This window comes from Nomia melanderi, chromosome 4, assembly GCF_051020985.1.
Source record: "Nomia melanderi isolate GNS246 chromosome 4, iyNomMela1, whole genome shotgun sequence".
In the NCBI taxonomy this organism is placed as follows: Eukaryota; Metazoa; Arthropoda; class Insecta; order Hymenoptera; family Halictidae; genus Nomia; species Nomia melanderi.
The window spans coordinates 11,210,462-11,236,209 of NC_135002.1; the positions used below are offsets into that span (position 1 = coordinate 11,210,462).

Here is a 25,748-nt window from a genome sequence, read left to right on the forward strand (position 1 = left end):
TTATTGGTAGGCGGGAAAACGGTTTGTCACTTAACAACATTGGAGTGTTTTATGTACAATTCTATGCCAGTAAACATCCATTCGATTAAGCGGTAGGTATAATGTTCGCGCGATATATCGTTTTCAAGCACGCTAATGTATCAAATGCTGGTCGGATGTGATTTCAGTGATGCGTCTGACCATTGCTCGATGTTTCTACTTACGGAGAGTACAGACGATAAACGTTTCCACTTGTTTCACTGAATCTGCGACTTTTTATATTTGAATTTCAAATCCGCACTACTGGTAACAAGTGATCGTGATAAATGCACAACACCACGCTATCATCATACAAATAAGTAACTCCAGTAAGAAATGCGTTCCATTTCTTTAGAGAGTGATATGAAACGTACAACTGGTACAATTGTAAAATATAAATTCATAAAACGTGAATCCATTTCTTTGGCATCCCCCCCCCCCCCCCCTCCTACTGCCTTCTTTAATTTCTTTTCTGGCCGCAACGCTACGCTGTCTAGCCTCGTGTTTACATGATGGATTTTAGTCGATTGCTCTTGCTTGTTTCCAAGGTACAACCATTATTGGGGTGTTGTTTGAACGTGTTGAGTATTCACCGCGATTAAGGTTATTGTATTTGTTTCGAGGTTAGTAACAGGAGCGCGGTAAGGTTGTTAGCCTTGTACCTTGTTTCGCTTCCCGTGGGCTTTTTGGCAGCTGTTTGCTCTTGGTAAATGGAATTTCTTGATGGACTCTCTGTCAATATGTGCGGTATTCCTTGCCCGGGATGATAATGACGAGCGGCGAACTGTTAATAACGTATTGACAATGGTTCGATAGTTACGAGGGACTTGCGCTTGCGACCGTGGATTACTGCGACAGAAGAACCGATGATCTTCGGAATTGGAACCGATTTAAGGATCGACCGATCTCGCACAATGTTACTGCGTCGAAAACCATTCGGCAATTTTGTTTTAATCGTTATCGAACGGTACTGTTCGAATTTTTACTCTGATTTGATTTCCACGTCCGCAGTTGTAATAAACAAATTTCTGTTTCCAGTTCGGAATCGAATTTCGTGATTATTGTAATAAAAATAACAAAGTAAGAACATAAAATATAAAGCAAAATGGCACCGAAGTATTTGTATGCTGAACGTGAATCCTGTAAGGGAGCTGAGAATATTTTCGAAGCAGATCTGACATTGTTTTAAATTACTGGAGTATGGGCCTTTAGGAATGTGAAAATATTTCGAGATATATCGTGAGGATACGGAAAGGATCGCAAAGTTGGGTAAATTATTTTACACAGAATTTTTCAGGCAGTATAATATTATAAAGCGTAGGAATAGCAGGAACGCCAAGCGAGACTGAAAATATTCAATTGCCATAATCAACGTGCTGTATTTGAAAATTTCAATATTTCCCACAGTTTTACGCGGTTTTTACTGAAAATTACGATCCACCGGAAAATACTCGTACACTCGATGTTTAATTATTTGATCAGTACCGCTTGAAAAATGAAAATACACGGTACGCCTCTTAGGTAATTTTATAATTACCGTTTATTCATTTACGTATATTTTTATATTCGAAATGAAACTGAAATTCTTCTGTGATTGAAGAAACATGTAAAAATCCGTAGCTTGTTGCAATTATTTTACATAATAATATTTGTTACATAATTATATTTGAATGTTATAATATTTGTAACCCTCGTACTTTACTTCGTCGCTTTTCTAAGCTCCCCTTTGCTTTTTTACTAAATATTTTACTCGGTATCTGTAAACGGTCGTAATTCATCATCTTATATCTTCGAACAAAACATTCGATGCGTTTGTTCGCTGCAGTCACGGCGCTGGCATTGATGTCAACATGAAATGGGGGAAGCTTCATTATAATCTGCTGTGTTTATGCAACACACCGCGCCCGTTTGTTCGTTTTTCAATGCTATACTAAGGTACGTTAGAAACGAGGATTCGTCAAGATTTCTTGTCGTCGTGAATTTGAACAGAGTGAGACCAATGATTAGTCTCCACATTATTACGGAATGTACGTTTTAACGAAAAGCTATGTATATATATAATAAAATATGTTTTGTCGAATATGTGTTTCCAAAAATAATTGTTATTGAAATAAGACTTTATTCGAATCGAATTTTCATTTTCGATTTATTTTATCATTATCATCGTTGTTCGAGTAATACCGAAATGAAATAAACGAACAAATGTTCGAACATGATTTTTCATCTTACTTCTGTCTTAACTTTTTGATATTATACACTGTGTATAACGTTTATGGCATACTTTCCGAAAGTCTTGCAGCTTCGAACTGTTATTCCAAAGTTGTCTTTCATGAACCCATCGACTACATCGGACATTTTTCCGTTCACCTTCGAAGTATGAAAATCTGAACAGGATTAACATAAACAAGCAGATCCCTGTAGCATTGCTTCACAATTAATTTGACAAATTATTCGTTCATCGGGTGTCTGCTATTCTTAGTAAGTGGTAAAAAAGCAAAGGTTTATTTCGGTGAAAGTTTCAGAGACTGTATCTAACTGTAGCAACGTGTGCTGCGTGCTTTTTCTTGAAAAGAATCGTTTTAATGAACCAACTTTACGTTGCTTTGTTATATTCTTCACTTCTTCTTTTTCATCCCAATAGAAACTACTTGTAAACTGTACTTCATAGAACTTCTGACAACGGTGTAATAAAAATGCGTATTCGTGGGGCTAAGAAACATTCTCATGAACAGAAGTCACGATGAACATTCTCTGGCGCATTATCGACAAGTTCTACGGTGAAACCTCGCTTAACGCTGCTCCTTTGAACCTTTTTTCGAATTCTATGCTTTTCATTCATTCATTTCCACGCCTATTTTTTCATTACAAAATAAAACAAAAATATAGTTAATTTTTCAGCTGTCTATAATGGAACCTATATAGACAAAACATCTCTTTGTTATTTCTCAACTGTACGAAATACTTAGTTCAAAAATTCCAAGTAAATAATCGATTCGTAATACATTCTTCCGCCGATAAAAGGATCTTAACCCTTTGCACACGTATGTCATGCTGGAAATGATAACACTAATTTACTCTGAAACACGTACGTCACGTTGGAAATTGTTTTAAAAAGTACTACACTTTAAAAGATTGGAAACGTTAAATCTTATTATAATAATAATAAATGAAATAAATATAAAACGTTGAATTTTACCGCTATAAGTTATTTCAATTCATTTCCCTAAAAATAAATGCAAGTTTACATCCAACAACATTGAAAATAAATCGAATGCAAAGGCTTAAAGATTATATATCCGAGATAAATGCTCTATATTTATAATAAAAAAATTTCCTTATATTTTATTTTTATTATACAATAAACAAATTGCAAAATAGAATCAGTGTATAATCAATGCATAAGCGATATATTGATTATAATCAACGTATAATCAATATATAATCAATGCATAAGTAATATATTGATTATAATCAATGTATAATCAATATATAATCATTCCCCCATAACGTCGACATTATATAACCTAGATATCTCGTCTTTCGTAGTGAAAGGATTAAACGGGTTCTCACAGTACTTTTAACCAAACATACTCCTGTCTCATTTGTTTCGTGTATTTGTTATGCAGGCGAAAAATGCTGACCAGTAATTACTGCGAGCACCCCGTATAGACTGCTAGGTAACCTCTATCCCGAGGCGGAACACGCGTGAAAATTAATTAGAAAGATGGTCAAGGTTCGACTTGCTCGTGCCGAGTTTGCGAATATCTCCCTACGGTAAGAGATTATGACCATATCGTTTCGCGAGCCGACGCCACGTACCGCACGTATGTACGAGACCACCGCACCCAGCGTGCCGTTGCCTATTGTCGAATGAATATTTAACAGACGCCTACAACTTTTTTTCGGGAGGTCAAAGTCCAAAGATTATTCGATTAGTATTCTGGCGACTATTATCGTTTTCTACGATCTTTGCGTTGCTCATCTGTTTAACTAACACAACATTACCAACAACATTCCTCAAAACAGAGCAACAAAACAACAAAATATAAGTTTGAAATGTTCGTGTCAACAAGGTGTAAATACGTGCAAGGGTTGAACAATGAAAAATTTACGAAATCGTAGGTTAGTAACAGTCTTGGTATAAAAAGTACCTAAATATCTCAGTATTCAAGTAAGTCACTAAATCTTGTTGAAAAGTGTTGAATATAGTAAAAAATGTAGCGAGCAGAAGAATACTTTGACACATCCTAGGCAAACGGGATACAGTTTCAAAGGACGCAACGACTAACGCATCCTTCAGCAATGAGATCCACGTTACAGTCGCGGCAATGGAATGTTTCACGCCGAAATTCGATTATGCAGTAGCTACACGTTAAATTATATGTTGCCTTATGCAATAACATTTCCGATTTCGTGTACTGCCCGGTCGTCTCGGTTGAATTAGGAAACAAAGAGCTCGGCTTAAAATAAAAGCGAACGCCCGAAATGTCATCCGGCCAGTCAAGTTATGGGCTGCATTAAGCTTCATATTTGATTCAGAAGCAACGAGCGCTGCAGTAATAGTTTTTATATCTGAATATATCTTAACCCTTTTATCTTTGCTCTTTTAACCGTGGAATTTAGTTTGAAAAATCGACGAATACACCTAGGGTATATTTGAATGATAAGCAAAGTAAAAAGAAGAAGAATTACAGATTTACCTGAAAAAATAAAGAATTCATCGTGAAAAGAATTAGTATCATTTCAAGCTTTAAAATGGCGTTAATTACTAATCTCTAATTAATAATTATCATTCATTATAGTATTCAAGTGAAACTATTTATTTTCAAAATCATTTCGAATATTCAATACTTTTAAGATATTAACAATTGCGAAACAAAGAAAGACCGAAATCAGTCATTTTGGTTATTACAGTAGTTCTAGTGTTAACAAAACAAATCTATCTCAAGTTTCAATTTAAATGATATTCATAATCATAGTCCATGTACGTATGAATTATGCACAACAAAATTTCAAACTGTCCATCATCGTGGAAATTCTGTGTTCATTTCTATTCTATATTATATTCTAACTAATTTCAGTGTAGATGCGAGCCGAATGAACAGTTTTATTGAAACCATATTGTATAATGCGGATCCTTTAGATTATTTATATTTGGGATACCTTAACTTTTACGCAGGTTTGTTACAGGCCCAAATAAATGTGCTGGCGAAGTGGTTAAACAAGTCATTGCGGTTCGCGAGTGACACGCTTTATTTCCCGAGCGATTCGTTCTACTTTCGGAATTACTTGCCTTACGATATTTCGCGAGGTACGCGATCGCAAAATATTTCCATTGCGCGGAAAATTTCAAACGTGTCTATTCGAAAAGTTTGATACGTTACATGTTGAAATGTCTTCTCGAGTTAACACGCGAAAATTGAATTCGGTGTGCCGTGTCATGCGCACATTAATAAAATATCATCAACGAGGACAACGTTAACCCCTTGCCTTCCGACATCAGAATCGGAGTGAAAATTCTACGTAGAGTTTGACAAACGTAAATATAATTCAATTTGTTTTAATGCAAATTACATATTATTCCTGTGCTTTCAATGATTATACTTCAAAGCGCACGCTAACATAGAATGACACTGGAAGTTTCTCTTATTTTTGATAAATTATCAATAACAAAGTAGTTAAATCGATCACAATACAGGAAGAAAGTATAGAGCATGGGAGTTAAATTTGTCGTTCGCTTCTTTAGAATATGAAATCACTTCTGCAAAATCTCCTGGCTCAAAATTTAGAGAAGTTTGTTGAGCGAGAAGAAAAATGTCGCGTTTACAAAATTCCGAAAAATGTCTATTTGTAAGATGCTTCCCTTACTTAAATGAGTTAATTTAAAGAAACGCGAATTGTCGTTGTTAGTGTTAGAAACGTGAAATAAACGATTGAAGTAAATTGCTGTTATAATTTCCGCTGTTTTGCGAATGGTATCATTAACGCGAAGATTATTCATTAATGGTGTTCGTTAATTCATAAGTGTGACTGCACCGGTGATTTACTTTACGCTGAGTATCAATGCGACATAATTTACCACCGACTTATTTATGGTCAACGGAGTCAACGATAAATAATGAATAATCCGGCGGACGTGGCTACGAAAGCAGAAAATTGGCTTGATTGAAATCAATTTTAGCGTCTTATTGCGGCACGACTGAATAAGACACCCGATAATTGGGATTAAGTTCTTGAAATAGAGTCCTGTTTTTCTTTAGACTACGATTACAGAGGCTAAATATTGCAGAACTGATACATAATAACTTGTAAATATCTGTGGTTTCGTTTCTGAATGGTAAAATGAAGATTCTACATAAAAAGAGAGATAATAATATGTATTAAAGAAATTTCTGAAAGTAAGAAGAATATTATTGATATTTAGGAATTATTATTTGAAATTGAGAATGAATAATTGGATATTGATTAAGCGGTAATGTGTATTCTTTGTTACATTTCAATTTACAATGTTGCTCGTGCGTTTTGTAAAATCTCATTGCGATCATTTCTGTGCATCCGAGTTCATTAAGAACGTGTAATTTGGAATTTATGTATTCGCTATTCGCCGCGTTTACGGAAAGAAAGATATACACCGTTGCCAGTGATCGTTACCTGTACAATTACCCGTATTATGGCAATTGTTCGGCATGTCACTTTAAAATCTATCGAACGTTACGGAATGCGTATGATATTATGTACCGTAACCGATGTATCGATTACGTCCACTCAATTCACAAATACACGGGTAAACGGATTTCGTTCGTGTACAGAGCGATTTACTAGCGAACTTCCAGTTGTAACGATGATCGTTCGGTAATTTGGAAACTGAAAAATTTTGTGAAATACTCTTTCAAGCGTAACAGGATTTTACATAAATATGATCTTCGACATCTTAACGTCACAGAATATTCACTGTAAATTCATAATCTTTCATATTTCAGTTAATGTCAATTTCTAATTGTAATCTTAATTATTATTTTAACGTATATCTCAAATGTTTTTTAATTAATTTCACACATTATAATATCAAACGTTACACATCTTTCGTCATTTTCTTCATATCGTTTTATCCGTGTACAGGAAATAACGATACTTCGAAAAAATTAATTTACAATAAATTCTGTAGACCCTTCGACTCGAAACTAAGAAATGAAGTTTCCAGTAGAACCAGTAACAACATTTTGCCGAAGCCGAAACAGAAACAATTGCCAACGGATGCAAGGAAACGCGATCACGCGGTTGGTAATGCACCATTTTCGACACGAGCAATTTATTTATGTTACACTGCGGTCCGCTCGTGAACTTTTCATTCGCGCTCTCGCGCAAGGAGATCCATAAATCTGTTGGTACTGCGAAATCCGAATTGGTGGCCCGTAGCCGGGAATAAAAAAACGAGTGATTCTATAATTCTTCTTCCTAACGGCGGGAATGCTGACGTTCTTCCTTGCTGTTCGACCAAACAAACACGACGCGGTCTCGCGGCGTCCGCACTCGCTTGCACCAGAATGGTGTGCCCACGGCTGCCCCGTGGAAACTGGGAAACGGGAGAGATACTCGGGTTCTTTTGTCAGGTAAAGGTAAATACCGGAGTCTCGACTTAGTTTTTTGTACGTGGGCGGACACGTGTTCTAGCTTAGAGACTGTTTACACCAGCGGCGGGTTAAAGTTATTCAAAATAACGAATAATGAATAACGAGTAAGAAGTAACGAGTAACGAGTAACGAGTAACGAGTAACGAATGACGAGCAATGAATAATGAATAACGAGTGATGAGTGATGAGTGATGAATGACGAGTGGCGAGTAGCGAATAATAAATTAGGACTGACGAGTAACAAACGACGAATGGCGAATGCGGTGTAACGTCATTTATCCGAATACCGATTATTTAACATCCGATTATGTGAATGATCGATTATAAGAAATAACCATACGGCGTTTAGATCCGTTTGAACCCAGAGCTGATGACCATTGTTTCTTTAACAATCTTTGTATCATTCAATTCTTTACTTAATATTATATTCTATGGTCAAAAGGAGCAGTGAAGTAATAGAATATAAGTTAAAAATGTTTGCAACAAGGTTTGATTAAGGATTAAATAAATACATATTATTAAATACTCACATCTTTAACAGTTCACTTCTCAAGATAAATGATTCATTCAGAAATAAACATTAGTATTCAGATATGGATTTATTTGAGCAATATTGTCACAGTAAAATAAAATGCAAATTATATCGATTAATGCATTAAACATAAATTCAACGGTTGCTTTGATCTTCTCAGTGTACAAGGGAACTGGGATCAAATAAACATTTTTATAAAGTTTCCGTTCTCAAAGATTACTCTGTGAAAATACGACTCGCTTCTAAGTATCAATTAAAGTATACGTATAAGTTGAATAAAAATTAACAGGTTATTTTACATCGTGATAGAGCCAAACAGCTTTCAGACCCCGGCGATTAAACTTTATAATGGGATGATGTTATAATGTTTCAATAAAGAATACTTTACGCCGTTTAATTAATGCATACATAAAATTCCTTTCGTGCTCACTCATTAAACCTGTTAACAAAGGTCGATCGTTTCAATATCAGGATATAGTTAATTGGAAATAAACAATGAGAAAAAACACGTTCGATCTGTCTAGAGAAGCTGATCCATTGCTTCAAGTTTCAAACTTCCTAACTTGCTTGAAAACTATTGCAGTACTTAAAATGATCGACGTCGAATGAGAATGTTTATTATCATAAGTAACTACTTGTCCTTGTTACAAAGGAATAAACAACAGGGTAATTCCAGATGAGATGGTTCAACGGACGAAACGACCAGATCTCAATTACATTGTCAAATGTCTATATTTTCAATAGTTTTTAGCTTACTAAATCTTGTATAGAGGAATATTTAATCTTGATCAGGCCCTAGGGTTCTTTTTTCACGTAAATCAAGATTAATTTTCAGTGTGATTTCTTTTAATGGGCGGATGGAGGTTAATTGTTTTTCTTATCTGCATTTCCTTTCGTAATCATACATATATATGTATTAATGATATTTATGACGTAATATTTCTTTTAACACCAAACGTACCAACACGTTGTATATCTCTGTGTCTACCGTAATTAGTCAAATAATTCGAAACAAAATAAACATAACCAAGTTCGACGATAAATATTTCTCATTAGAAACAAAAACGGAAGACAAAAATTGAAAAACTGATTAATAGAACAATATAAAAATTATTGTGCAGTTAAATGAACGAAGAAAAGCGCAGAATTTTAAATCAAATTTAAAAGCAGCTCATCCGACCCGTCGCAGTACGTTTAGCGTTGAAAAAATGGGACATCTCCATCCGACTTACTCCACATAAAACAGTAAAAATCCTCTTGAACACGTTAGCCGTCGGTGAATCTCGTTGTCAATTATCCTTTGAGAATCGTTTCTTTGTCTTGCCGTAGATACTACCTATGTCGAAGCATAATTCGCTTTGCCGCGAGTCTTCGGAGTTAACGGGAAGTTTTCGAAGTTACCGGGAGTGCCCGGGATCGCTTAAAACGCGGCGCGGGGGACGAATCACGGTGTCCCGTTTAATAGGGAAACGGTTCTTTGACGGGCGCCGGCCGGCGAAAATAAACAGGATGGCACTGATCGATTCTAGATACGTGAAATTTTTATCGCGACACTAAACAGCCCCGCGGGCGGAAATTGAATTCTTATTCAAGTCAATTATTTAATGAACTGAAACATCGGTCGACCCGGCATCTTTAATATCCGCGCGACCCGTTCCGAACGTTTTATTAACTTCTCAGGCGGTCACGGAATGACGGCGAGTGCCTGTAATGGTCACAGATACGACCGTTGACAAGTCGCAGTGCGACACGGAAGCTTTGTAATTCGTGTAATACAGCTCGATGGGAGCACCGTAAATGTTTGCTTTGACCTCTGATCCCGGACAAACTATGCGTTTGAAACGGACGCGCGCTTATATTTCTGACGGAAATATGTTTCGGGGGTCATCGCACGCAAACATTCTTTGGGTCGCCCGTGTTCTATACGTTCGGAGACGATTCTACGGCTGTAATTGACTCGATTTTTGTTACCTCCATGAACGTATTGTTCTACTTTCTTTACTTCAAAGGGAAAGATTCGTGAAGTCTTGTTTCTTAGCAAATTTCTTCGTGTGAAAGTGAAATTACTGAAGCTACGCGTAGTTTAAATTAATGAGATAACAAGCTAGTACATTAACAGCGTACCAAGTATAAAGAATTCCACTTGCCCGATTCCGCGAAGTTGTTCGTAAACAAATATTTAACCTACTGATCTTTCCATAGTTCTATTTTCAAGGTTACACGTTAATCCGCTTTTACTTCGTAATACCGGCGATTTCACGGTAGAATTCAATTCTCAAATTTTCAACCCCTTGGCAGCGATACTTGCCATATGGTGCGTTCGGAAAAATTTCTATGTAAGTATTTGTTTATCATTTCCTACTTTATTATATTTGTTAAATACAAACGTCCTTTCTCGTTAAAAAACTAATTACGTTGTAAAAAGGAAACGATAAACTCAATGAAAAAAAAGAATTAAATCAAATCGTTTTAAATTGCAGACAATCAATCAATCGGAGAACTGCGCGTTGCAGCTTTGACTATCGCTAAAAAATTGCTCGATTAAAGAGTTAATATTGCCAGCGTGTTTCATTGAATAAGGCATCCGGAGTCGCATAATCGGGGAACCGTGAAACGCTCGGACGCGCGATCGCGGCGGAAAGCGGGAACAAACGAGAAACAGGGATCATTCGGTCAAATTACGAACGCTTTCGCGTGTCCCCGCGGGAATACACTTGAAACGGCGTGTAACAGTATTTTGTTTCCTATTTTTTTTCGCATCGTTCTCTTTTATTTTCCTATTTTTGCTTTTTTTTTGTCACGCAGTAGAAACCGACGTGCATCCCTTGTCTGTTTAAAGAAGAAAACGAAAACAATGGCCGCTAGTGTAATACCCTGTCCTCCGCGCCGCAATTTCATTGTTCCCGCAGCTGAATGCCGAATCGATGTGCTCGATACAGAGCGGCGCCGTTTGACAAGGACAGGCTCTCCGGGCCGCCACCGCCGCCGGTGTGAAACGTACTTGGGCTCAGGCACTGAAGCCTTATCGTGCTCGTTACACTGTTGTTCATGTGCGACAAACGGTTTCGTTATGGTCCGCTGCGCTCTCTATTGGAACTTGCAGGTTGTTGCGCTTTCGCAACATTTTGTTCGCCGGATCGAAGAACGAAGCTTCGAATCGGAACGGGACCAACGCGTTTCAATGTCGGTCCCCGTACGGTTATTATCTTGACGGCTTTTGTCACGCGCAACGAGCGCGCGAACTTTACTTCGCACGCACCGAGAAAATTGCATTTCCAAAGTCGCTGGCGTTTCACGCTTCGCGACCACTTCGAGCGATTTTGTTGTGAGCCCATAATTCTCGGTACGTGTTAAAGGAACACACGAGTGTTTTCAGGAAAAATTGGATATCATTGAACATTCGGGCAAAAGAAAAACACGTTTCGCGATGCGACATAATTTTGATTGAGGTTCATTGGTAGTGTAACGGTGCGTGATGTGGAGCAGCTCCTAATATGGACCACAACGATATTTCGGGAAATCGATAACTTGATGTGACAGTTACCATGGGAAACACTTCATTAGTGATTGAAAATAATGATATCAATAGTTGGACATTAATTAAGGATTTGTCATTGAATGCGAAACATTATTGTGTTCTGTAGTACGTTAAATTTTATGAAGTTGTGATAACGAAGAATGTACTGGTCCCTATGTGTTATTCATGTATCCACTGTATAAAAAAAAACAATTTACATAATATAAGTTGAAAAAAGTGGAAAATTATGTTCCATATTAGATGCCGTTACTCTATGTATATCATTTCTAAGTGTATTAAGGATTTATGCAAATGCTTCGGTTATAGGGATTTCATTGAATCATTTGTACAAATAACAGACACTTTAAATAACAATTTAAACTTTGAAAGTTATTTGTTGTTCGATGATGAATATAAGATAAATAGTATAGTTCACGGCTTCGAGAAGATTGAGAATCACTGATTTAAATTCGTTCAACGTCTCATTTACAAAGAAACACGTTGGTGTTTTTTCGAGTTTTATTGAAGTACTAAGCGTGAAATGGTCAATGGTAAACTGGAATCGAAAGAAATGTCGCTAGTCAACCGTTGTTTGAAGAGCACGCGAACAAGTCGTCCCCGATCGCGCGAATTATGAAATCAATTTGTATTTGGAACCGAGTCCCGGCGGTAACAAATTTGCGACAGATTTTTTATTTGCTCCCTCGTGGACAAACATTCCGTTTCCGATTGTACAACGTATGCTATCGTGATTGAAGACCTTCGAACAATGTAACTGTAACAGTACAGTAACGCACATGAAATATTTCGACCATTACATACCTGCAAAATGAAAGCTACCAAGAAATGTATTCGACTTGTCGCGTTATACGAGTTTGAAAAATGGGGAAGGGGCGCGATCCACGAGAGCAAACACGTATCATTGGAACACGGAAAAATGATCGAACTAAGTCGGTTCAAAAAATAACGCGGGAAATTTCGATCAAGGGATTACAACGTCAAATGTGAAAAGTTATATCGAGGAAGCAATAAAAGTGTATTGAGAAATGTACGACGTGCTATCGAGGACAATTTCACGTAAGCTGCTGAACAATTCCGTCAATAGTCGGAGTGATTTTTTTCGATTATTCGAAAAAAATATTCCCTCTTACGTGTACCCCGAAAAGAATCACATTGAGATGTCCTCAGACGTTGCAACTGGAAGACGTTAATTCGAATTGGTGTCACGTATAATATTAACTACACGAACTCAATGTCTGCGCATTATACTGGATGTTTCTTGTAACTGGAGCATCTAAAATATGCATTTTCTTCCCTACGGACGTTACGAAGAATAATAAATAAAGAAAGTTACTTCACACATATTTTAATCAGTATAAAATTTTCCTCATCTTTTATGGGGCTTCATTAACATCCACAATTTTCGAATGATTTAATTAAGAATTAAAACACTGCCGTTTTGTTCAAGAGAAAGAAATAAACGAAATACGGTTGGATGTGGATACAATACTGTTTCGAGAAGATACATATGAAAAAAGGTAATACGATATAATAAAGGTAAATGAACTAAATAGATATTTAAATGTGTATATCATGTTGTACACTGCATATAATATTCTTCGTTCAATTCACAATTCTGATCATCCAGTGTCTGTTTGAGTTTCATTTGCAGTTCCATTGTAACCACCGTACACGTTAAAATGAAAAAAATGAATTTCGATTATTTCGTCTGTATTGGAACTGAATTGCAGCGGAAAATAGACGCGCGTAATTTCCCTCATTTTTCGAAGCTCGGTATAATTAAAGGAGAAAATGCTGCTAGCGAAGAAACCAGCTGTACAATAACCACGCGGTATTCCCATTCTTCATCGCGGAATCAATACTAATTTGGCCATTGAGCACCCTTAACGAGCGTGTAGTTCGTTGTTAACCTACAGTTTCTTGCCGGAGTTTCAAGTGTTTCGAAGTATCGGGAAAATTGCGCAGATTTGACAATTCTAATTAACGCGGGCGAGTAAACTTACGCGAGGATTAAAAGTCTCCGCAGTTTTCCAGAATTCAAGGGGGACCAGTGGAACGATAAAAAAAGAATTGACAACCTAAGCTTCGTATTAGTTTCGCGTTTACTTTTATACATTTTCGTTTATGTATTCCTCACAACTCTTTCGAAACTACTGTTTCGATATTGTTTCCCCCGGTAACAGTAAAGCTTGATCTAACCGATTTATCTACATATTCATAATAACCCCGTTTATTTAATCTAACGACTAAAATCCCCTTTACAAATTCTGCCTCTATCCAAACGTCACAATTCTTACAATCTTTCATTTCCAAAACAAATTACACTAATGCGGCAACGAAAAATCAAAGTTCACGTGAGATGTTCAACTTCGACAGAATAAGAACCTCCGTACCAACACAAAAGTATTCCTTTTCATCGCAACAACCTTACGATAACGTGTTCGGAAAACGTATCCTACGTTGCTTCCTGCAACTCCACGGAATCGTTTGATGTTCAACGCGTTACTGAGCTGCATCCATAACCATCCCGAACTAATCGATGGGGAACAAGGTCTGCCATTGTCTAAACAGAATTTCCATCTTCCCGCGGACAATTCGGTAAAGCCACAGCGGAAAGTAATTAGGAAGATCACCGCGCGCTTGAACGGGACGCGGATAAACGAGACGAATGCGCGTCCCGGAGAAAAGAAACCATTACCCGGCCGAGAAGAGCCGCCCCCTTTAATCAAGAATCACTCGCTGCGTGGCTCGTATCGTCGTGGATCGCACGGAAGGCCATCAGTCTCAGGAGCCGAAGGGAACAGGCGTCTCCGGGATAAGCTTGTTTCTTTCCTCGGTTCCCAGCCGCGTGCGTATCTCGGATGAAATCGGTTGAAAACAAGGGATTCACCGGCGAGCAAATCGATGCCTCTCCAGGGAATGGAAATGCAAAAAAGCAGTTGACCCATTTTTGTGTTTCCTCTCTTTCTCTGCTTCCCACCCTCTGTCTCGCTCACTCTTTCTCTCCCACTTCTTTTTTTTCGGTTGCAACCGCTCATCTTCCTCCCGCCGAGCGTTTCTCTGTCCGATCCTCTATTCCGGCGCGTTCGCTCCCGTGACTTTCCCTCTACCGAAAACCCTTGCGATTCTGTTTATCTTTTTGGGTCGAATCTCGTTATCGAGCCGACAGATCTCCGGTAAACTAATTTCGAACCAAAAAGCATTGGTCCGCGCCGCTTCTTTCCCGTTCTTTTTCGCTTCGCCCTTATTTAGGCTAACCGAGAGACCCGACTTTTTCTCTCTATCTCTATCTCACGCACCTTTTCCGATTTTTTTCGTTCGCTGCCTCCCCCCCCCCCCCATTTCTTTTTTTTCTCGCTTTTTTTTATTAGCCATAGATGGCCGTCATTCCCTGTTCGTCAACGTTTCGTTTGACACCATGAAAGCTCGGCATTCTCCGCTACTCGTTAGAAGAGCTTCATATTTCGGATCGGATATCGGTGTCACGTGTGCAATTTTAGATGGACAGAGGTGACGTGATTTCTGCGAGCCACGCTGTCCTAACGTAATTGTCACGGAAAGTTTGAGATCTTCCGGCGAATGTAGAGTTTTCATCGGTCACGGGAGAGGAATGTATTCTTTAACGCTTCTCACGTGTTGGGATGAACCAATCGGCGAGAGTGGAATGTTTTTAAACTGTACATCGAGCGCTATTTAGAAATACACGATAAAAGGTGATCTGCCAGGTTTTAGATTTAATGTCTAATAATAATATTATCGACATACAGGTACCAGACTGTTTCATTTCTAGATTTTCATTGATTTTCTCTGTCACTTTTCATCTACAGAGGCGAATCAGGGAAACGAAAAAGGAAATAATAAATCTCTAAATCTATCCGCAGTATTTTTAAACTTGTAGCTAAACTCACGCGCAGTAAAATTTCAATTTACTTACCGACACCGAAACTAGTTTCGTAAATATTGAAAACACCGGCTAACTCCGAGTTGTCTGACCACCAATGTATCGATTTTATCATCATTCATGAATTGATTTACCACGGATTCGGTAAAAATAACTAGCGAATCAGGGATAGCAATATTTTTATACGAATTCATAATTATTAAACCTTCAAAGATGAAAGTCGTATTTGTGACATCAGTATATTTACTCCCGGTAACCATTGTTATTAACCTGTGGACCTCCATTCAAATTCAAATTCTTAAGAATGCCATCAGAAAAACAGAATTACGATAGACAAAGTTTTGCTTACGATAGAAGGAGAACAAAATGAAAAGCATTACGCTCTCGACGTTTTACTTGGGAGTTATTAAATATTGATTACGATCATTTGGATATTTAGTGGATATATTTAACTCTGCACTTTCAAATTTCCCAAGCGCATAAAAATTCGCAAATCCACTTGTTTCTCGAGTTCACGTCAAGTCAATGTCATTCGAAGTTCGTGTTTACCGCGGCGCGCGTTCCAGGTACTTGCTTCGACAAGTAGGATAATCTGAATGTCTCAGGCAGCGGCAAGAAGAGCATTGCATTATGGCGAGTATTGTGACACGCCGGCAAAAACGGTGGCCACGGTTTAGCAGCCACTCGGTCTTATCCCAAAGGGAAACGTATTACCGTGCATTTCTAAGGACTGACGTACGGACAAGCAAGAACCGGAGTGATACGTTTGCGGTAGGCTTTTAGGGACGAAATGCTTGGTCCACTAATCACCCTGCGAACCGATAAAAAAACGAAAGAGCTTTCGAGTCGAAATCACCTCTCGATCGACCTACACAGGTCCGCAGAAATATTTAACCCTCGCCGTATCGAGTCCGAGTCCATTCGGATCCTGAACTAAAAGTTATTTTTTTACGAACTTTGCATTGTTTAATTTTTTAGTTAATACATAGGAATTTTGTTCTGAATATCGATTAAAATAGTGAATCCCCTCATAATAATACGGAATACTCGATTTCATTTTAAAGTAAACGCGTTACAAAGGTATATTTTCTTCATTAAATTCGCGGTGATTACCTCACTCTTTCTCTCTAGGCTTCTCAACACTCTAGGCTCTAAATTTTAAACTCTCAGAAACACTCAATGCTCTAAATGCTCTCAATACTCTCAATACGGTAAATGCTCTAATACTCTTAATACTCTCGATGCTTTAAATACTCTCAATACTCTCAATACTCCCAATACTCCAAATACTCCAAATACTCTCAATGCTCTCAAAGACTCTAAGACTCTAGGACTTCTAAGATTTTGTCGCGATCTCTTCCCCATATATAAACACCTGAAACGGCACACCGCATACACACACAAGGACACATGCATTCACACTTGCGACAAACCTCGTGGCCATTCCACTTTGGCAATTGTGTTCCCTCGCGGAACAAGGGACCCTTACGGATACCGAGGATCGCGGCACGTCGATACACGGCTCTGGTTTATGACACGGGCGCAAACACGATCGAGCGTTCGGGACAGTTGATCCGGGGCCCGGCTTCGGCCTTTGTGCAGGTCAGCCTCGCATTTTCTGTCCCGTACAAAAATCGCCCCTGTCATAAACCAGACGAATTCTCGCGCAGCGGCGAAGATTACCCGCGGTCATGGGTGCGTACTCGCATCGGGGTACACCCTTGCACGTTCGTCAAGTAGCGGGATTTTCCCACTCTTGCCAAATGTATTTTTTATCCAAAACTTCGTCGATCTCTTGTTCCCACTCCGTCAGCATCCCCTTCCAAACATCCGAAGGAGGGGTAAAAGAGTTGACTTGTGGGTGCAAGAGTTCCGACGAAGGAGAGTTCACTTACCGCATTCGACAAGAACAGTTCACTTCCACGAGTTCACGCGTCACATTCGACAAGCAGAGTTCACGTACAACATTCGACAAGTAGAGTTCAATCACCACATTCGACAAGCACAATTCACGTACTACCTTCGAAAACTACAGTCACACGAAAGACTCGTTCAGAACTCACGCGACAACCACTCGAAATCACACTCGAATCATCGTTCCGGATTCGAAGACTCGTTTACTAAAATCTCGACTCGAACAAAACGTAACGCGAAGACGCGACCAGCTCCACCGACGGATCCAGGTGCCCAAGATTAATTTGGCGGGCATCACGCGTGCGGTCAACGTAAAATCGCGAAACCATTCGAGTCGCGACCAAGCGTCGACCCGTCGATCGTAACGTAACATTTTTTGGTCCTTCGAGCTGGATCTGATACAAATTGTTTTGCTCTGGTCCGTTGCCCCGTTGCCGAAATCTATTGCTTATTGTTTTCCTGGCCCATTACCCCTCTGCTAATAACCTACACCTACACTGGTGTCTAATACATTGGTTCGTCGCCGCCCTAACCAATTCGCCCTTTGCTTCGCTAAAAACAATGCGTATATAATCTTACATAACTAAATATGAAAGTGACATGACCGAAATAAACCTCAATATACTTTATTTGTGCATAATGAATTGAAATGAGACTTTGGAGAATATCTTTTATATAACTTTGTATATTTTGATCTTGCAATATTCTATACTGCCCTGTATTTCAAAAATTGAAATGACTAATGCAATTGGAAACGCGAGTTGACTCGTAACCGGTCAACAAATAAAATAAAAGTTCAAAGGCGTGGTAGTCCGCATGGTCACTGGAACCGTCAGTATTGCAAGGGTTGAAATTGAAACGTTTCTGATGGAAATATTGTATTATTTTAGATATATTTAAATCTCCAGATCTACGATGCTTGTGCATGAGAGTCAATTTCTATGACATATATATCCATCTGAAATTATTGTATAGACCAGTCTATTTCGGTTTTCCTTGCAGATCGGGGTTTAGAAAAATTGAAAATTTTGGATAATTTCATGAGCTCGGGTATTAAGATCGTAGAATTAATGTTTCCTTATATTATCTGAATTACAGTTGATAACATTATATATTGTACTGTCGCAGGATGCATCGACGATAAATACGTGAGGCTATGGTACAAATTTAATAAATACAAGATACACGCAAAGCATGTATTTTTAATGGAGAAAAATGGCCACGTATATTGTAGCGTTATTCGGGGCGTTGCTAAACTGGTGGAATAAAAACGGCAGTTTCGGATGAAACGATAAATCCAGGAATGCGGAATAATGTTCTTCGAGTTACGACTTGAGTGCCGTACAGATCGAGTTTAAGAAGGCGTCTCTAGAGTCAAACTGAAACTGTGTCCCACTATTCCTCGTTTATACCACTTACAGATGCTTCATTGCAAAAAATTCGTTTCGAATTCGATATAAGTTTATTCAATGAATTTTTCAAAATGATGAACATAAATAAACAACGTGAGAGCTAGTAAAAGGTCTTGCGTTATACGTACACGAGAAACAGTAGACGTGTGTAAATAAAGCATTAAAGTGCTGCTGCATTTTGAAGGAGTGAAATCATTTTTCCTCAACAAGTGGCGACCGTTCGCTCGCGCACGCACGGGAAAACAGAAAAGAGAGATTGATAAAAGCAATTTGGCAATTTTAATTTTTCGTCGAACGGAGCTTCAGGGTGTCTATATTCATAGTTATTTTTCCGTTGCACCGGGTCAGAGAATAATTCATAAAAAATCAATGAAGCAATCAAGTTCCTGTCGGACTCCAATTTGGTCTAGGATATATTCTTCCAGGGGCAATTGCACGCGCGCTCTTTTTTCCTCTTGGTTCAATAATAATTTCGCTAAAGCATACCAGCCCCGGTTTGTTATTGGTTTTGCGCCACGACGATCCTGTTTCTAGGTCTCGGGTGAGACGGTTATATAAAACACCGAATTTTACGTTAATCCTTAGTGTCGCCGAACGTGGCCGAACGTTTTTTCCCGGGGTACCGGAAAGACTGAAAATCCACGGTACAAGATCCGACTCGCCCGGTGGAAATCGTAAAATCGCGGGCGCGCATAAGTTTCTGTTAGTTCGACTCCCGTGCACCATGGAATTCCGAAAATCTTCGTAACTTCCTTCTCCATGGAAACCGGCACACACAGGATTTTCACCTAGCAATACCGTTCGGCCAGTGATAAAGTTCTCATGCAATTTTCTCGTCGATGTAAATATGCTTTTTAAGTTTATCGATACGCAACACCTTTAGAAGAAATCGTGATTTTTTGGAGAACTATATGTATCCGCACTGAAGTAATCGTACAGCTCGAAGTTCGGAAAGTGGCTTGGCATGAAGCTGATTACTACGAGACACCTTTAATGATGGCAAAATCTTATGAACCAGCTCTAGATACATGAAATACTAGAATCAAGGTCTTAATGGATAAACGTCTTGTGACTACAAGTCAATGACCAGGTTGAGAAACTTTTGATCCTAATCAGATCTCGACTATGATATCAAAGTACCAAAAAAAAAGAGGAGGGTTCAGCGCCGATGAGATCTTACAGTCGAGATCCACACAATCGTATAATCATGAAACTAGGTTATTGCATATGAAAAACACTAGTAACTTTGAAATGTCAGGAAACGTATTCATAGTAAAAATTTCTTTATACCATGATATTTTTCATATTTCTGCGTTCAAAACACAATTTTCTTCGACACATGTCTGAATAACATTAGTTCATTAAAAAGCATCATGCTACTTTATGTTCCAATCTTAAATGGCTCGCTAAATATACACCTGCTATGCACCTCGTTCCGTTCCTTGTGGTCACTATACCGGAACTATGCATGTAAATCTTCCAAGCCACAACCCTCCTTACCCGCATCCTTCCACCGTCATCAGCAATGGTGTTTAATTTACAATCGGTCCGACCTATTCTCTGACGTAGACAGGATACTTGCATCCGTGATCAGAACTTCCCCTAGCCCTTGTACATTTCACCTCCAGTCTTTACATTTGAGCGTTGAGCTTCGTATGCTCAGTCTTCCAAGTGGAACATTGAAGCTTTGAAGATTTGAGCTTTATAAAAATCTAAATTTTCAACACTCAGCTTCTAAGGTTGAACTTTAAAATTTCGAAGACTTGAACACTATAGAAATTAAAATTTTTAAGGTTCAGTTTTTGAAGTTTAGATTTGAAGCTTTGAACATTCAACTATTAAATTTGAAATTTGAAACTTTGAACATTCAACTATTAAATTTGGAATTTGAAATTTTGAACATTCAACTTTTAAATTTGAACATTGAAATTTTGAACATTCAACTTTTAAATTTGAACTTTGAAACTTTGAATATTCAAATTTTAAATTTGAACTTCGAAACTTTGAATACTCAAATTTTAAATTTGATCATTGGAGCTTGAACGTTAAGCCTTTAAGATTGAGCTTTGAAACTCTAAATACTCAGCTATCAAGGTTGAACCTTAAAGCCTCGAATACTCGATCTTTTCATAACACTAGATTGGGAAGTAGGACAAGCGTACAGTCACATGCTCGTCCTAGAACGTATTTTTCTATGTCCCAGTCGCTCGTCTTCCGCGCCCTGCAGGTACGAATCTCGCGCCCGACAATGCAACGGAAGTGGCCCCCGCTGCTTCTAACAAACAGACGAGCAGAAAGCGAACGGCATCGACTGGGTCGATTGATTTCGTAGTGACGGAAACGTCTTCATTCGCAATAAGCAACGCTGCACCAGGTCAAATATAATACGGCTCAGAGAAGTTAGCTGACTACATGCAATCTAAAACTGCACAAAACCAAAAGATATCATCTGGTTGGTTCAGCAAATCCTCTTTAAGAAGACTATTAATACATAATAATAAAACCATCCATGGGATACGAAGATAACTATTATAAACACCGTAAACATAAGAAAATCCTTTACTACCGTTAATATTTAAATTCACTAGAAACATGTGACAATTGTTTCTCATCGCTAATAATCGAAGTTGTTCAATCAATATTATAATAAATGAACGAATGAATAAATAAGAACAATATTATTTTCTATTGTTACATCCTAGTTCGCTGCATCTTGTATCGATTGCATTTATGATTATTCGATTCAGTCAATAATGAAAATGCATTGAAACTAAAGTGTTGCTACAACTAGTCGATTAAACATCGCAAGAAAACGATTCCCCTTGCCGCTGTGTCGTTCCAGTTCGTAAATAGTCAATTTCTGAGAACAGTAGATTCCGTGGTAACGAATTCATCGAGGCGTGTCGGAATTTTCAAACTCGGTCATGGGTATCCCTTCGTTAGGGAGGTTACGAGAGCTCGATCAACGATTTAATTGTTTTCCGTGTTTTCATCCTAAATACGATCCGACCGGTGTCTTTTTTTCTTGTCCCTTTGTGACGTTTATTGCTGACGGGGAGCCGTTTCCAATTGAGTTTCGATTTTCCTTTTGTGCCTTTGTTTTCAAGGCAGAATTCGTTACTAGTCTTTTTTCGTTGTTTACGACTGACAACGTACGGTCGCGTATCAGGAAAACTGACAGGGCAAGCATTACAGCTTACATTTTTTGTGAAGGTTGCAGCGGCCGATGCAGAACAGAAACCGTGTGCAGTTCAAACGTAGTCTGATTCGATGAAACATTTCCTCTTATTAAATGGAAAACTGGAATTAATCGAATGAGATTCGATTGGCTGAACTTTCTCGTCTCGTGATTCTGGTGGTAATGGAAGATTATCGTAAATTTACGCAAATAATGCATCATTAAACGTTACGAATAAAGATATTATGGATTAAAATTTCAAAAGATATTTTTCATATTCATTTTGCAAAGCAACCTTATAATGGGGCGGCTGAGAATAAAACGTATGATTAAAACGGACGTAATTAATTATCGGTTTAATAATTATAAGGATGAAATTAATTTGCTGGTTGAACAGAGTTATCTGTTAAATCCGTTTAATAATAATCAGCTACGGAACATGAAGCGTATGTACACGTCGCGTCACGCTCACGGCCGAAACGTATTCCCGTATTATCGCAAAGGTTAGGAGGAACGTGCCTGAGTTCTCAGATCGACTCGCGCAGCCCCTTCCGGTTACTTGAGAACGGTCAGTTCTTGGATTTCGCGGTGATTCTACAATTTATTGCTTTTCACGCGAGAAGAATGTCCTTTGATAACTCCCACTTTACGTCACGTCCCCGATAAATCAGTAAAACGTCCTTCGACAATTTTTCATCGTAACTATTAAGAGCCATCGCAAGGTAACGTCGCGTGTTCGTTCAATTTTATTATTTGTTAATTCCAATATTGTTAATCCGACATTCTATTGGACTACGTTTCACCCAGTTCCTGTATAATGGCAAGCGAGATTCGCTATGAAGATTTTTAGGTCAATTTAATAAAAATCGATTTCATTGTTCATGGAACTAAGTCATTAATTTGGTCGAAATATTTTGTCATTCTGTTCAACGTGGCGTTTACATTACAAAGCGCTAATAAATATTGCAAATTCACAAACCAAAAGATAATAAAATATTGTCGAATGAAATACAGTTAATGAAGTTCCATTTAACATAGTAAAATCTTTAAACTTCACTTAAAAATGCGACGAGACATATTGGCCAACCCTATGTAACCATCAAAATAAAACATTGACTCTTGGCAATCTAAGGTTTTCCTTATCGCAAATATTCATCATCTTCTAATCAAACAGCAACGATATCTTTCGCAACTACTACAGAGAGATCATACAGAAATTAAGAAACAGGACAATTTCGTTTCAATATCTCGTGTGTTAATACATACAGAATTTCAAATTGAATATCAAACATTATTATCTCGTTGCATGAAATCAATGACTGATCGCATGCAAACGGTTGAGCAAGGGAATTAAAATTAATCGAAATTACGCAAATGATCCTGGTCTGCTTTAAAAGTGGTGCATCCGGGATTCTGGACAATAGAGTCGCTACGTCTTTAAACCGGGGTCGGATTGCAAATACAGTCCGCGGTTCACCGAGAAAAATCTCAACCGCGCTTATCCAAATGCAGAAATAAAATGCTGACGAAATACGCTTCTTTGAAAATTCAGGAGATCCAGTCGTTACTTTTTTCGGTACACTAATGGCGCTATCGTGCAGCCAAGCCGCGCCGATGACCCAGTTGCATCCAGACTCTAATTGCACGAAGTGTCTTGTATCACCGGGATCGGAATACGTATCATCGATTACACGTGGTTCCTCAATTTATCGAATTATACATAGGTTTTTTTAGTGCGAAACTATATTTGTATCTAAAATCGTATGGAAGATGTTGGAAGTCGACGATTCTTTTCATGAAATTGATTATTTTCTGTAGAAACACATAGCTACATTTAAGAAAATATTGCAACTATGAAGATCACTGCCGAAATGAACGCTGATCGCAAACGGGTTAATAAAATTCGAAACAATATAAGTCGCGGATTATTTTACGTTTGGTGATACGCGAACAGTCTTTCGTCGCGAATTATTCCGCTCGCGGATGCAAATAGGTTAATTCGAAGGGCGATTCATATAATAGAACCATTTGTCGCGGCCGAGCACCCGCCCTCTTCTGTCCTGGATAACTGTAATCCGGTCCACGCCGAAGTAAAAAGAAACCGGCGAAAACGAATCGGATGAATTGAAAACGTTCAGATACAATCGACTTTTTTTCTGTGGCGCATACCACCCCGGTATATTGAGATTTATTTACAGGCGACATACGACGCGTCCGAGGGATGTCATAAAGTAGCTGTCAATTTTTATTGAACGCGCGAATCAATCGCGAAACGCGAACAGATTCGGCTACAATGTGAGACCCGTGAATGTCTAAAGAATTAAGACTAAACATACCAAATATATATATTCCTACCATAACCAGTCGAATAAGTTGTTATAAAATAAAGATAAGCAAGGTAAACGATAAATATTTCTTGTTAGAAACAGAAACAAGAGGAAAGACACATTTAAAAATTGATTACACGGACAATATAACAATTGGTATAAAGTTAAATGAACGAAGAATAACGTAGAATTTAAAATTAAATTTTAAAACCGAACATTTGACCGGTCGTGGTACGTGTAGTGTTAAGTACCGGAAAATGTTCATGCGGTTTCTTTTATTAGCAATGAATTAAGGTCCGAATTCAATCAGTACTTCACTACTTTAGCACTAAAACTATCGAGCAAATAGACTGACCAATTTACATTTTTTTATAAAAATTGGAACAATACGTTTCTTGAGACTCGAAAGGCCTCCTAGTGTTGTATCAGTACAAACACACGAATTTCACGTAAAATCTTTCGCAAACACGTCTTCACAATTTAAATATTTTCAAAATAAACACTCTGCAGGTCAATTTAACACGTTCGGTAGTTTTAGTGTTAATGAATGACATTGGTATTAGCAGCAAGTTATATTTACGCTGTTGGTATCAAATAAAATCAAATTATTTTACAACAACGTTCTCCGAGTTTCAATTCTAATTTAAACACTTGCACGAACATTCTCCGGTACTTAATATTAAATCTACCGGAATGTCGCATCCTTTTTTTGAGTGAAAAGAAAATACATTTTCAGTGCATTCATTAATAGACTGAAATGTTCTCATTATGCAGTTGTTCCGAATATCATAAAAACTTGTTTGTGCACCTGATTCTAACTACAGTATAAAAAGTGAAATGAAATTCTTAACTCAAATGAAGTAATATTTCAACTAATAATAGTACTACTACAATAATATTTCAATTAAAAGAAAGAAATTTTATTTAAAATAAAATAATACATGTTGAATGCATTCATTTACTGAACAATATAATTTCCATCGTTACTAATGACGTCCTCCAGCGTGTCAGTAACTTGTGGATTGCATTCCTGTAGGATGACTCATCTTTGGTAACTTCAAATGACATTATCGGAGAGAACTTTCCGGTACACCTAATATTATATTTTGGCTAGAGGTTATTAGATTCGTGGACGAAATTCCAATCTGGAGATGTTCACCAAACCTGATCATCTTTTTCGACGGCTGCCATTTAAACAGTGCATTCAAATGTGCATGTAACTTAAATATTGAATCTAAAATATAATTCTGAAGTTTCCTGTGCGAATTTCCATCTGCATGTAACGTTCGTCTCTCTC

The 25,748-nt window shown here is 38.0% G+C and overlaps 1 protein-coding gene across 6 annotated transcripts in view; it reads right to left on the reverse strand.

Annotated features, from left to right (window-relative positions):
* Mp (collagen XV/XVIII-type protein multiplexin) overlaps positions 1–25,748 on the reverse strand; it is a 393,214-nt gene that overhangs the window by 222,728 nt on the left and 144,738 nt on the right. The gene's annotated exons all lie outside the window — the stretch shown is intronic.